Source organism: Manacus candei, unplaced genomic scaffold (genome assembly GCF_025592945.1).
Source record: "Manacus candei isolate 608988 ecotype Guabito, Panama unplaced genomic scaffold, ASM2559294v1 h1tg000014l, whole genome shotgun sequence".
Classification (NCBI taxonomy): domain Eukaryota; kingdom Metazoa; phylum Chordata; class Aves; order Passeriformes; family Pipridae; genus Manacus; species Manacus candei.
In genome coordinates this window covers 21362637-21377151 of record NW_026138062.1, presented here as the reverse complement: position 1 = coordinate 21377151, position 14515 = coordinate 21362637, and the positions used below count along the sequence as shown (strand labels likewise).

Genomic DNA, 14515 nt, shown 5'->3' with positions numbered 1-14515 from the left:
AGGAAAAAAGCATAACAGGATCAACAGTAGGTGGTATCCATTTCTTCACTGTTGGCATTGGTTTCTTAAGTGTTCAAACTAAAAATCCCACTTGGACATTTACTGTCTTCACCCCATGCATGCAGGAGATGTAGTGACAGGCAGTGACTCTGACATGGAGGCTCAGGAGATCTACAGAAAAGATCCCTGCAGACAACAGCCAGCTAGGCGACTAATGCAACATGGACAAAACACACATTATAAGGGGACCGCTGCTTTCTTCCATATTCAAATTCATTAATCCATTTAAGCAGAAAAAGTGCCTCCATTTTCCTTCATTTTCTTGCCCTTGAGCTTAAACTTGTGTTCAAACTGGTATTATAAACAGTAACAAATCTTAAACAAGACCTTTTCAAAGCTCCTTATTAGTGCTTTATTTTTTAAGCCTGACAGTTGTGTAACATGTTATTGACATCCTCAACTAATAACACCATATGTTACACACCATGTTCAGCAGCTTGACTCAGCCAAGGCCGGTCCATTTAATTAGAAGAAGCTGCTCCCAGGTTCCCAGGTATCAAAGTGGCATCCTTGTAAATACACATTTACACACAGGTAAATACTTCCTAGCTCTGCAAAGTGAGACAAACAGTTGCAACAACACGCCAATTCAGAAAAGTGAAATAGCTTTAACGCGTAACTTAGTGTAACTTTGATAAATACAAGGGACAACAGCCGAGGTCCATATAACTAAATACAACACAGTGCCTAGATAGGGAAGCAAATTAAAAATGAACAGGGAATTGCTAAAAGCTGACACTTTCCCAAATCAAACCAAATTGCTACTTCTGAGTTCATACTGACTGATGTACAGTCCTGCTTTATTTCCCATGCTCCATGTGGCTGATTCAAAGCTCACTGAGAGCAATACTGTCCTTTTTGGATGCAGCCTCAAGTAAGAGCAAGAACAGACAAAACAACTCAGTTTAATTAACTAAAACAATTCTGTTTAATATCATTACCAATGGTCTGGATGAGGGGATTGAGTGCACCCTCAGTCGGTTTGCAGAGGATACCAAGTTTGGTGGGAGTGTTGATCTGCTGGAGGAGATGAAGGCTCTGCCGAGAGATCCAGACAGGCTGGATCAATAGGCCATGGACAATTGCATTAGGTTCAACAAGGCCAAGTGCTGGGTCCTTGCACTTGTGTCACAACAACTCCATGCAGTGCTACAGGCTGGGGAAGAGTGGCTGGAAAGCTGCCTGATGGAAAAGGACTTCGGGGTGCTGGTTGACAGCTTCTGAACATGAGCCAGCAGGGTCTGGAGAGACTTTTTTGTGAAATAGTGGAACGATAAGGGAGGAGTCCTTCCCTACTGGTGTTATGGTTACAAGTCAGGGAAGAGAGTTATAGTGATGAATATTCATACCATTATGTCATCTGAAGCAGGGGGGCACCCTGCTCAGCACAGAGAGTTGGAAGGGGCAGGGTTTTGCCACATGTAAAAGTTGTTCCGAGGTCTCAACCACCGATGGAAACCGTCCCTGCCTTGCAGGGACAGCAGCAAAGCCGGGAGATGCTGCCTCACCCCCACGGTCTGCCCAGGACAGCCACTGGAGCACTGCCACCACCCACTCCCCACACACAACCACTGCCTGTGCCAGAACCCCTGCCAGTGCTGGGACCACTGAATCAGAGAAATCGAAAGTGAAATGAATCGCTACCGCCTACAGCCCAGCCAAGCCAAGCGGGACAACACATGGCAGGGAACAAAGAGATTCCAAACTGGCACCACCACTGCAGTTAAAACCAGAACTAACCGGGTGGCGTGTAGCGGCCAGTTTGGTAGTGTGGCTCCTTGTGAGCAGTGCAATTTTCCTGGGTTTTTGGGTTTGCCCCTGTTCTCCCATTCTTTTCTTTTGTTTTGTTGGGCAAACGGGGGGTGGTGGCAGGGAGGACCCTCTGCCATTCTTTTCCCCCTTTGTTCCCGGAGGACCACGTGAAGCAGAGAACTCCCTTTTCTGTGGGTAAGCCATTTCCCTTATATCCTTGTGGTGCTGCTGGTTTTCCTTGTTAGTAAACCGTTATTTATTTTCTTATCCTCGCATTTTTTGTCTATCTCACAAGGGGAATAAAAAGGGGAGTTCATTTTATTGGAGTTCCTGTCCCAGTATTTGTTTATAAACCAAGCCAACTGGTTACAGAATAGAAGAAGATCCATGCATGACTTTTTCCTGGTAACAATACTAAGCACAAAGGCAGTTTGAAAGTGTTTCTGAAGAGGTAAAATATTTATGTTTTTCAATAAAGCTCAATTCAGAATGCAGACAATTCAGTTGGTACCTATAAGTTCTCTGTCTGATCAGAATACGCTCTTTTTCTTTAAGGAAGACTATTTTGCTTAGTTGGTATAGAATATGTATCCAGTATCCTCCTTCCAGGTGTCACTTCTCAACATGGTATAAGTCACTCTGCACTTCTGGAGGGGTCTTGTGAGTCGTACACATCTACAAGACTACCAGCCACCTTCCTGGCCCCTACATCAGGTCATGCAACATACTGGGTGACCCAACTGCAGAGGACAATCAAGGGACTGCCTCCACAATAGGTGACTACTGCCTGCTGTCAATTGACAGCAATGCCCTTGCAGCAGTGCTGAAGAGCTCCATGCCCTGTGACAAGGCTTTGTTCCATGGACAGAGGAGGCACAAGCCTTCCAACTGAACTTCCAGGTTTTGGTTGTTTGTCACCATTTAACATTACTTTCTGTGTTTAATGTTTCAGATTTGGGTGTAGTTTAAAAAAAAGTTAGAGCATGCCAGTTATTCCTCCAAGGTTCCAGAACACAAACTTTGCAGTTCTTCTGCAGTTTGGCATAGTCTGTTGCAGATGGAAGACAGATATCTGTCTGCCAACGTTTAAAGACGACCAGATTTTTTGTTTAGAAATTTTAGCTGTTTAGTGCTTGCAGCCGTACAATCAGCCAGACCAACCCTTCCCTCAGTAACAAGTGCATACACAAACGAACAAGGGAGACCACTGCCTGCGCAGGATTCACGCATGCAGAGATGTCTGGGCTGAATTGGGACTGCCTTGATGGTTACTTTTGGAAAGAAAGGGGTCAACTTTTTCTAACCTGGCTTGAAAAGCTCTGAAACTCACATACCATTTCTACCATTTACTGAAAAGGAAGGAAAACAAAGTTGTCCAGTAGCCTTTTCAGCTAATGTCAGACAGGAAGGTTTGCTAATTCTGAGTCCTTCCAAGCCAAACATCTGAGGAAAGTTCTTGAATTGGTGCATGCTCTTGCTAAATCAGCTGTGCTCCTTTGCCCACTGATGGCTGCCGACTTAGATCGACCTCAAATACTCCAGCTTCCTCCCCCCCAGTGTTACAGTTGCTCTCTGCTATCACACCTGATTTTTCACAAAAGTTTCTGCACCTTCCAGGCTTGTCACAAAAGCCCTTCGAGCATAAGCTGGAGCCAACTTGACACAACAGATTTTGTTTTTCTCTCGGAGACACACATATGCCACAAAGACTGCAGTTCATCACCTACGCACTTCAAACACTCCTGAGCACACCCAAGTGGGATAGCACTTTCTCTTTTGTCACCCTTTTTTTTTTCCTTTTAAAGTAAAAAGTTGCTTAAAGCAAGTCTGTTTGAGGTTAAGTTCCTAATTTATGCTCAGTGAGCTGTCTTGCCCTGTGTCCAAAACTGGCACAGAACCATTGCAACTTTTCCTGAAACCCTGTGCACAGCCTGGGAAATGAAGCTGCTTCTTCTGCTCTAATATCCCTTGAGCCGGAATACTTCAGCGCTTCAAGATTTCTTCCTTATGCAGAAGGGTGGTGCCTGCATGACTCTGTGCATGCAGGGCAAAGTTTCCAGAAGCAATGGAAAGTAAGCCATGCCACAAAAGTCCTACAGTGCTTACTCCTTTCTTCCTTTCTGCATGACATCTTGTGAAAAATTCAGGGAGGAAACGAATGCTGACAACTGACAGGCACTGGGCAGTGTCTTGAGGAAAGCAGGGAAATGCGCTACTCTACGGACAAGGGCATGGCTGGTGGGAGGAGAGCAGCCAGACGCCTGGTTTGCTCCCAGCTGGGGATTAAGAAGTCACAGGTGAATCAAGGCCACGTGCCCTACTAATAGCAGCAGCTTCCAGCTCAAAATAAGAAGCAGGTTCACACATTTGTTCTCCAGTTGGGTTCAGACATAAGCTGCAACACAGATGTTCACAGGGCACAAAGGGGACACCCAGCAGAGCTGGCTGCAAAAGAAAATTTACAGGAATGGCAGCAAGTTGCCTTTTACAGCAGGCTCTCTAGAGAAGCACTAAAAGGGAAGCTCATTCTGCTATGATTGTTTTTTTCTAAAGCTCTTCCTTGTGTAAGGTCTCACTGCTGCCCATCTCCAGAGACTGCAAATGAATTAAGAAGAGGAAAAAGCAAAAAACATGGAAAAGCAAAATAAAGAAGTAAAGGAGAAAACAAAGCAGAACAAATGAAACCAAAGAAATGTACCACAAAGGGGAATAGATTAAAAGTAGAGTAGTAAGGGCATATCAATAGATATGAGAAATATTAGGAAAACGCAAACATCGAAAACACTGAGACCTTTTGCACACACTCAGAAAGAATGATTAGATGTAGAATCCTCTAACAGGCCTGAACACAGGTCTGAACATCAAAGAGATCTAGTAGTAGGGCATTAAGTAATCCAGGCAGGTACCTGACCCCATACATAAAACTGAGACAATGGCTCTTCTCCAGCTTTTGCCAGATATCGTGGGACCTACAAGTGAAGCACACTATGAAGATATGCTGCTTTCAAATTCTTACAGAATAAGCGACTTGCTGCAAAAAAACATTTCTGTGGAAGAGTCCTCTACACTGAAAACTGCTTCTGGATTTTATTCGTAAGAATTCAACCTCTTCCCAGCTGTAAATCTCTTCAAAGTTTCTCATACCGATCAAGGTAAGTTCAACTGTTACATTCATGTATTCAAGAAACATTTTACTCCTTTGAGCTGAGACTCAAAAAAAATTGTCTAGGTCTATAAACTCTTTGGAAACAAGAAAAATTTCTAAATCTTCTCTCATTTATCTTTCTCCATTGCTAGGAGCTCAGCAGAATTTCAAGTACTATAAACTGTGGTCCGACTTTTAAAAATTACATCACCTAAAAATTGCTTTGCTATATGCTAGAATGTATTTCTGAAATTGCCTGAATATTTTCTGTCATGACTGACGTGAGATACGAGTTTCACTGAAACACCTGAGAAAATTTCCAGGAACTTCAACGTACCCAAGTTTTCAACCTTTATGGCCATCTTCTTCCCAGGATTTAGTTGCATTCGTACCTTTACTACCTTCAGCAGTTGCAAAGAAAACCAAAGCAAACACAGACATAAAGCTAGAAGAAGCACAGCCTCAAGCATGGAGGGATCAAGACTAGAGCTACTTCTTCTGACTCACTGATTTTACCTTCAAAACTTCTACCTGCTCATAGAGACTCAGCTTTTTGCTCATCTGAAGTTATTTGTGGGTTTGGCTACACATTTATTTCTGAGTAACTGTGAACATCAGACCCTTCTGAATTTCTGCCCTACGAAAACCATTTGTGCTATTGAGAATTCAGCCTACAAAGATCCATCATTCTTTCCTATTCATGGCAACTGAGATCTATCAAGAGCTTTAAGAAGTTCAGCATTAAACTGTCAACAAAACTCACACACTCCCAATCATCAAACATGAATGTATCCATTACACTTACCTATTTATTGCAGATACTTTCCAAGTTTCAAGAAGCACATAATCAAGAATGGCTTCAAGTTCAGAATCCAAGATCTGAAAAACAGATTATATATATATATATTTAAAGTCATTAAAAGTATATGGCTTAAGTATATAAAATTTTAAAAAATATTGTTCAAAATTTCTATTTAGAAATGAATCTCTGAACTAGTACTTCTGAAGTTGTGCATCACCTCAGAAATGTTCTGGGTGATAACAATGATGGTATGATAATTTACAGTGTATTTAAAGTATATAATATTGTATAGATTCTTAAGCAACTTCTACACACAAGTTCAAAATAAGTAGAAAACTGAAAAAAAAATCAAATTTTCAATTGGCAATTTTGCTACAATTCCTTGCAATGAAAAAACAAAACCAACCTATTGAATATGAAAAAATGCCATTGGCACATCAGAAAATATAAATGATTTAGGAAACCACAAGCATTCTTGTATACATTTAAGCAATATTCTGCCTTTAACTTGGAGCAAGACAGTGGCATGAATAGGGAAACCACATGAAAAATCAAGAGCATCATTGTGTGCATTACTTCTTTACTGTCCAAAAATGCTGAACATAGAGGTTCTGTTACAGGTGTGAAATTCTGGATGCACATTCTTGTAAGGATACATATAACATCTAATCACAATTAGTCTCAGAGTCTCTGTAAATTTTCCTGGTGATTCTCACGCAGTGACCCTGAGCACAATGCATTTGATAAATCTAATTTGCTTAAGAAAGCAAAAGGGAGGAGGAAGATGCACTGGTAGAAAGAAACAGGCTGAGCAGACCAAGGAAAGACACAAAGGAGAAAGAAAAAAAAAAAAAACAAAAAAAGGAAGAAAGTTCATGTGTCCAAATGCACTTGGTCCAATCTCTGTTCTGGATAATCACCATTATGAGTACATGCTGTACTGAGTATTTCTGCGGCATCATTAGCATCTTTGCAGTCTGCAACAAGAAACACCATTTCACACAAGGCTGCTATGCAGTCCCAGCTCTTAAATATAATTAGGAGTCTATATTAGAAAAAGTCTTGTCTCTTTTCTTTCCCCCCAAATTTTGCCTGAGCTTTCCCCAGCAGCTGCAATACTGGTACCCACCACATGATTCCCAGTGAAGGCAAAGAGAATCAGTTACAGAACACTCTATACCCACTACGCATCAATGGTCACCTGGCTGGGAGCACCTCTGTGCCCCAGCTGAAGAGTAGGCATTTTCTCCTCCAGAGGCTCGGACGACCGAAGGAGTCCTAGACTCCCTCTGTTCCCTTCTGTGAGCTGGTAATTTTCAAGCAGAGAGATGAAATGTAAATATCAGCATGGATAATTATTTCACGACTCATTTTTTGCAAGATAATCAGACAGAAAAGATAAGACTCACTCTGAGAAACAGAAGCAGTAGAAATTTTTATCCAGCAACAGCATGAAAGATTCTGCCAATTCTTCTTACAAAAGCAACAGTTCATTGATTTGTAGCTGCTGCCTACTTTCATGTGCAAGAACAACAACAGAAATCCCTCACTGGTCTTCTCTACATATTTTCAGGCAATCGCTGCAAACATGACAACTTCTAGGATTATTTATTCTATGCATTACGTTTCCATTCCTGCTGTCGATGTCAACTGCAGACAAGCCAGGCTCAGAAGCTCAGATTCAACCACAAAGCCACAAGTAACACCACTACATCTCCACCCTTTGCATCTCCTACTCAGTTTCCCAAAAGAGATTTCCACAATAATGTATAGAGTAGTCACAAAGAGAATGTCATTAAAGTTAATGTGAAAATCAGCCAAATACCACTTAAAAAGGAGTGGGAGCTATTTACTAGATAATACCAATAATAATCTGCAAGATCAGAAGGTGGCCTGAAGTTTTCCCTTTATTTTCTACAGTAATGTCCTCCAGTTTCTCTACATATACTTCATCAGTTAGCCTGGTAACACCTTTTCCCCATAGAATCACAGAATCACGCAAAATCTCCAGTTGGAAAGCACCCATAAGAATCATTGAGTCCAACTCTCTGCTCCTCACAGGACTACCTAAATCTAGACCAAACAACTAAGAATGCTGTACGAACACTACTTGAATTTTGACAGGCTTGGTGCTGTGACCACTTCCCTGGGGTCCTGTTCCAGCGACTGACCACCCACTCAGTGAAGAACCTTTTCCTAAGGTCCAATCTGAACTTCCCTGGATGCAACTTCATTCCATGTCCTTGTGTCCTGTCACTGGTCACCAGAGAGAGGAGATCAGCACCTCCACCTCCACTGTCTCAAGACATTCCCTAAGCTATGCTTTCCATCTTACTTATTGCCTTCATTATTTACTCAATTCATGGCTGCCCATTTTACCTTCACTTGCAAGGCTTCTACAGTCCACCACAAGCACTCATCTTACCACACCTTGACATGAATTACCACTCATCAGATGAAGCACATTAACCACCTAAATGCATGCTATTCCCTGGCTGTAACATCTTCAGCCAAGTGACCTTCATGACAGGTAATAGATTCCAGGGACTGAACTGTCAGGTCCAGCAAAACTTGTGTCATAAAGGTAACCTTCAAACACTGATCGGGTGTAAAATTCTACTAATTCGATAACGCATGAAATTATATTGCTCAAAGACACATCTCAAGGGATTGTTGACCTGAGAATATTTACAGAGAAATGTTACAAATTATTGCGTGGCTGAGATAGCTCTGTGACAGAACATTTGCAACCAAAGATAAGAACAATTGTTTGTAAGTACAAGCACACAATTTGCTGTGCATAATATTAGCAGTGTTTATTTTAGAAATGACCACCCACCTGACTGTCCTAAAAAACCTCCTAGAGTTGCTAGAAGATGCCAGGGAAAGTTTTCACTTGTAGCAGACTTTCTATCTTTAATAACACCAGCTGTCGCTTTTACAAACACATCATGCCCTTCACAGTTACCCCATATTCTGCAAACATGAAAAAAACCCCCAAACTCTCCGACAGTTACTAACATCTGCTTAATTTACTGGTTCTGACAAACTGAAGGACATAGGCATGATTTAACAGATTGCTCCTCGCAAAGAAACCATGCAGTCCACAAAAGGATTCATCAAATGCCCCTGTCAGAGAGCTTTACAAAGTGTAGCTTAATGAATGCATGCAAATTACTGTAATATATAAATGCCTGATACCACTTCAACAAGTAATGTGCTTATGAAATCTATGGAGAATGGTAAGATAGATCAATCTAATTTGTCTTTGAAATAAAGTGATTTGGTTTCCTCCAGGTAATTTCAATCTCTCTTTTTTTTTTAATGCCTTGAAGCACGCATTATATACAATGAACCATTGCTTTAGACCCTAGAAGATGTGATTATTCAATAGAAAAAGCATTCAGCAACAGACAAACTGGAAGCACACTGGTACACTTCAATATTTTCCTTCAATGTTTTGACATGCTGGCATTTTTAAAAAATTGTTTTTTCCAAGCCTTGCTGCATTTAAACAGCCCCTATTTTTTTGCCATTGCTTGATGTGAGGTTGAAGCCTGACTGTAAGTCAGGCTGATATTTACAGCATGAGGAAATGCTCAGATATGAAAGCACATCAGAAAATAACATGCATCCAGGATGATCACTGCTGCTGCTGTTTTCAACATTATTGATCTAGAAATCTGATCTTTTTTTTTCCATCAAGATAAGGAAAGCATAGCTTATGAGCTAAAATGGTTTTCGATGAACAAAAAATCAACATTTTCTAAAGCTCTATTCCCCCTGAGAACTGAAAGTTCTTTTTGCTGACTTGAAAAAAAAAAAAAAAAAACAAAACCAAAATTCTTTTCAGTGTTTTGTCAAAGAAACCAAAACCCACAATCACCCTTTAAGAATTTGTGTATCAGGATTTCTCTAGTTTTTTTATTTAAAAAATAAATAAATATGAAAAAGAACACAGGACAGTAAGCACATCAGAAACTGGAAGGTGCAAAGTTTCTGAACCTTGGCTTTACTATTTAGATCAGGTCAGACAGGTGTGAAAGAGAACGAGGACTGAGAAGTACCGTGATTATCTCCTTGTAAAGACTTTGTTTTCCCTGAAAATATCAGTCAGAAGAGACTAGCTACAGCTAGGACTCTCTAAGGGCCATTTTTCAAAGGGTGAGTAGGACCTCTACTGAAAAAAAAAGAATGTAGAAACAGTGATGTCTTAGAGTTGAGATGGATTGTATCACTGTTTCTGCACTCGTTATTTTTCAGTAGAGGTGCTACTCACTGTTTTTAAAGAAGTCCTCAGACCATCATGTGTACTAACATAGAACTGATTCTTGATAGTTTATAATTTTCAACCACCTTCTTACACCTTCAGCATCCCCCCTCATCTACAAACTATGAATACAGAACACAAATTGTCTGGTCTCTTCAGTCACACTCTTCTGAAGTCTGTGACAGACCAGGTCCAGGTTGCAGTTTACCAGTTCTTTTACATGGTATTTATTGGGCCTACAACTCTCCAGCTGGAAGACGCCTCTCCCATTCTACAGAATTCAAGTTTTCTTAGGAAATCAAAGCAACTCTCATGCTGGGATCACAAAAGGAAAACAACCAAACACTAAGTAATACTTTCCTGGGTTCTTGGTTATGTTATGCTGGGAGAAATCCTAATCAAGTAGTCTAACAGGTAAAATAAACAGTTTCAACTTTTATTTTATATCATAGAATGACAGAATCATTTAGATTGGAAAAGACCTCTAAGATCACCAAGTCCAACTATTAATCCAGCACTGCCAAAATCACCATTAAACAACGTTCCTAAGCATCACATCCACATATTTTTTAGATACCTACAGGGATAGTGACTCAACCACTTCCCTGTGCAGTCTGTTCTAATGCTTGACTATCCTTTTGCTGAAGAAATTTTTCCTAATATCCAATCTAAAGCTCTCCTGGCACAACTTGAGGCCATTTCTTCTTGTCCTATCGCTCTTTACCTGGGAGAGGAAACTGAAGCCCACCTGTTTGCAACTTCCTTTCAGGTAGTTGTAGAGAGCAATAAGATCCCCCTGAGCCTCCTTTTCTACAGGCTAAACAACTCCAGTTCCCTCAGCCACTCCTCATCAGACTCGTGCTCTAGGTCCTTCATCCATTATGTTTCATGTTACTCCAGAAGGAATTGCGGTTACTGCCAAAGTTAGACACAAGTTTTGCTCAGTGCCTTAGGCAAAACAACCAAGATGAGCAGTACTTGGTGCAGGATTCTTTGTACCACGGGACCAGAGTTTCTCCACTGAGAATTAACTAAACTGTAAAATAAGAGTATAGGTTGGAGCACCATGTCAGAAATGTATTGTGATCTCTTAGTTTTAAAGACATTAACCTATAAAATCCCTTCCATTCTGTTAAATGAAATATTCAGTATGTGCCAGGCACTGGGGAAAATGCTTTTATTTCTGTGCAAATGAATATACATTAGAGTGAGTATTTATAACATTTTTCTAGATTTGGATTTATATAACTGACAATCAAGGGGCAATATCTTTAACACTATGTATCACTTCTAGATGCCAGTTAACAATATTTACCAAAGCAGGCTGTTTCTTATTTTTACATCATTTCTTTGTATTCAAATTTGCAAGATCGTAGGTTCTCCAGCTTTGCATTCAGTCGAAGACTAAAACTGGGGAATAAATGGACATGACAAACCTTCCTTTACTATACCTCATTTCTCAAAATATCTCTTTCAGGTTCCATCATTACCATCCTTATTTTAAATTTGTTCCTTTTAGCATAAATCTACAAGTACAGAAAAATGTCTCCCTTTTGACTGTGCATCAAGGCCAAGAGATTCACAGTTGACGCAGGTAACAAAGACAAATTAAGGAAACTCCATGTTACACCTTCTCTCTTATCTCCTGAACTCATATAAAATTATACTAATTATTGTAGGTAAAATTAAACATTCTAATTTCTCCCTGAAATAGAGAGAAAATTATTATTATTGAGAGTCAATCTTCTTACAGTTCCCTTAAGATGTAACATCTAATAGATTTTAGGGTAAAAAAAAGAGCCTCTTAAACAGATTTCAGTTTCAGTCTAATAAACCAGCTTCAATAAAGCATATTAACCTGCAGACCATCAGTGACAAAATTATACTCATACTGTGTGCACTGGAGTATGCTACATGACAGTGCAAGAAAACATTTTTTAACCTGTTACTTTGTGGTGCTTTTTTCTTTTTCATCATGGATATCAGCATTTAAAGTTGGGGTGCACTGCTTGAACAAAACAGGTGGGAAGCAGAAACAGTCCACCCAGTCCCACATCCCTACCTACTAACAGATTCCTGTCATCCATTGCAGCAAGGATATTCATCCACAGCTCCTTCAGACAAACTACCTATACTGGACAGCAGTAAATGGAGCAACAGTAAATGGATCTAGGCCAATTCTGAACTGACAGTGAAGTAGACAAGAAAGTGAAATCCTTGCTTTGATTAGCTTCTTGGTAAGCTATTACAAACCCATATTCCCTGTTGAAAAAAGAAAAATGAGGAGGTTTATAAGATTGTAGACTTTTTTCTACCCAAAGAAAGCAAATTTCTACAGGCTTAAAATGCCCTTTTTTCCCTGACCTGTGGGAAAAAGACAGAGAGGACTCACTGCTCTAAAGTCTGTCTCAAAAGTAGCATCCAAGGTGCAAAGACTCACATCCTAAAATATTTCTGTGCAAGTTCAAAGTATTGAGCAACTTTACTGTGGTAGACATTTCTGAAGGGAAGGGTCCCCACCTGCCGTGACACAGGCAGAAGAAGCACACAACACAGTCACTGCTTTTGGTTTAGCAGTGCTAAGCCCAAGTCAGCTTGCTGCATCTCTACAGAGTATGTGAGATACACAGAAATGTGCTGCCATCATTGCAGCCTAGAGGTTGGAACAGAAAGTTCAAAGGAACATACTTTTGGGGTTTTTTTTGGTTTTAAAAGCAAGGCAGAAGCACCAAGCTGCACTATTTCCACCCAGTGAAAGACTGAGTAAAGCAGCTGAATGTGATAGATGCAATAAATTTCTAACACTTTCCCTTTTCTAATTAAAGTGACAATTGTTGGAAAACCCTGTTCAAATAATCATAAGAAATGTAAAAAGGCATTCCAATAAGTTAAATATAGATAATATTTTCACAAGACTTGTGAGGACAACACAGGTAAGTTAGGCATGACCATGACATTCACCTGCCCTGGGAAGTCCTTAAACACTAGAACCACAACATCTGAAGATTATGATACCTTATTCCTGCATAAAAGGAGGAATCACTCAGAACTATCCACCAGTAACATCCCCTCTCAGAATCAGGGAATCATTTAGGTTAGAAAAGACCTTTGAGATCATCGAATCCAATCAGCAAGCCAGAACTGCCAAATCTGCCACTAAACCATGTTCCTCAGTGCCACATCTACATATCTTTTAAACACCGACAAAGTTGGTTATTCAAGCACTATCCTGGACAGCCTGTTCCAAAGCTTGACTGCTCCTCAAGGGACTTTTCTTCTAGACCCTTCACCATGTTACTCAAAAAAATCCATAGGAAACAAGAGGACCACCATGTCCTCCTTGAAATAGACACCTACTGCAACAAGGGCAAGCTGCGATTCACAGCTGTTTGCCCACATTACTTGAAAGAAAGAAAAGCATAATGTTCCCCCTTGGCTCAGAAACAAACATGGAAGCTGTAGCTGTAAAGAGGAGCAAGATCAAACAATTTGAGAGGAGTTTAGGAAGTCTTCCTGAGCAGTCAGTCATGCCTGCTGCTAAAAGGAACCAAGACATCATTCTCTGAAAAATCAGAAATAATGAGGAATAGCTTATCAAGATAAGGATTATTAGCAGACAGGCTAGTGGCAGAATTAGTTCACCATGGTGATGATAAAACAGTATTAGGAAAGCAGAGCAATTTTAAGAAAAAGCAGCTAAAAATACCTGCCTAATGCACACTGCTCCAAGTCCTTCTCATCTCCAGTATGGTGATGCTTCAAAGTTAACTGTCCCAACAGACAACCCTGTTCTCTGTCTGCTAGCATCACAGTGAAGTATAGCATGCAGTGGAAGGCTTGCAGTCTCTGAGGATTCCATGTCTCTGTGAGTGATGAGGATAGCTGCATTTTGTTCCATTACTGCGAATTAGGAGCAGAGTCCCATTGCCTGGCATGCTTTCAGCACAGGTTTCAGCTGAAAAAAGTCTGGGTACAGTGCCTGGGCTGCAATATTGAAGGAATGCACTACTCAGAAGGACGAACCAGGCTTTGTCCAGTTTTCTGTTCTTGCTTTGCCCAGGTGGACACAGTGTCTTTTCCACACATGCACAACACATAAGCCGTTGCTAGCAACAGCAACAAAAGACCAAGACTAATGTCCTAAATGCTTTCTGGGAAGGGAGTTAACATCCCCAATTCCAAGGGTCTGGCAACAGCAAGGAAATTCTTACACTGACCTCGGACTGTAACCTTCTGACATCTGTTAACAACCAGAAGAAGCCACTAACCTCTGCATTAAACATACAATAGGTGATAGTGCAAACGCATGAGCAATGGCGGGTCTCCTTTTTAGCCTCTTTGGTAACACTATGACTTCAGATCACATGTATAGTTTATTTTTTTCCAACTTCTGTAAATGCTTCTACGTATTCTCACAAAAACTTCCCTAAATTTACCAAATTCTCTGTTCAAGTTATTTTGGTTTTCTAGTCAGCTAGTGCATTTG

At 40.5% G+C, this 14515-nt stretch overlaps 1 protein-coding gene across 7 annotated transcripts in view; it reads right to left on the bottom strand.

Annotated features, from left to right (window-relative positions):
- Positions 1–14515, bottom strand: part of ENOX1 (ecto-NOX disulfide-thiol exchanger 1) — a 364884-nt gene that overhangs the window by 280118 nt on the left and 70251 nt on the right. For all 7 annotated transcript variants that reach the window (XM_051778707.1, XM_051778705.1, XM_051778710.1 and 4 more), the window contains exon 2: positions 5763–5836. The gene's annotated coding sequence lies outside the window, so the exon portion shown is untranslated. The remainder of the gene's footprint in view (positions 1–5762; positions 5837–14515) is intronic.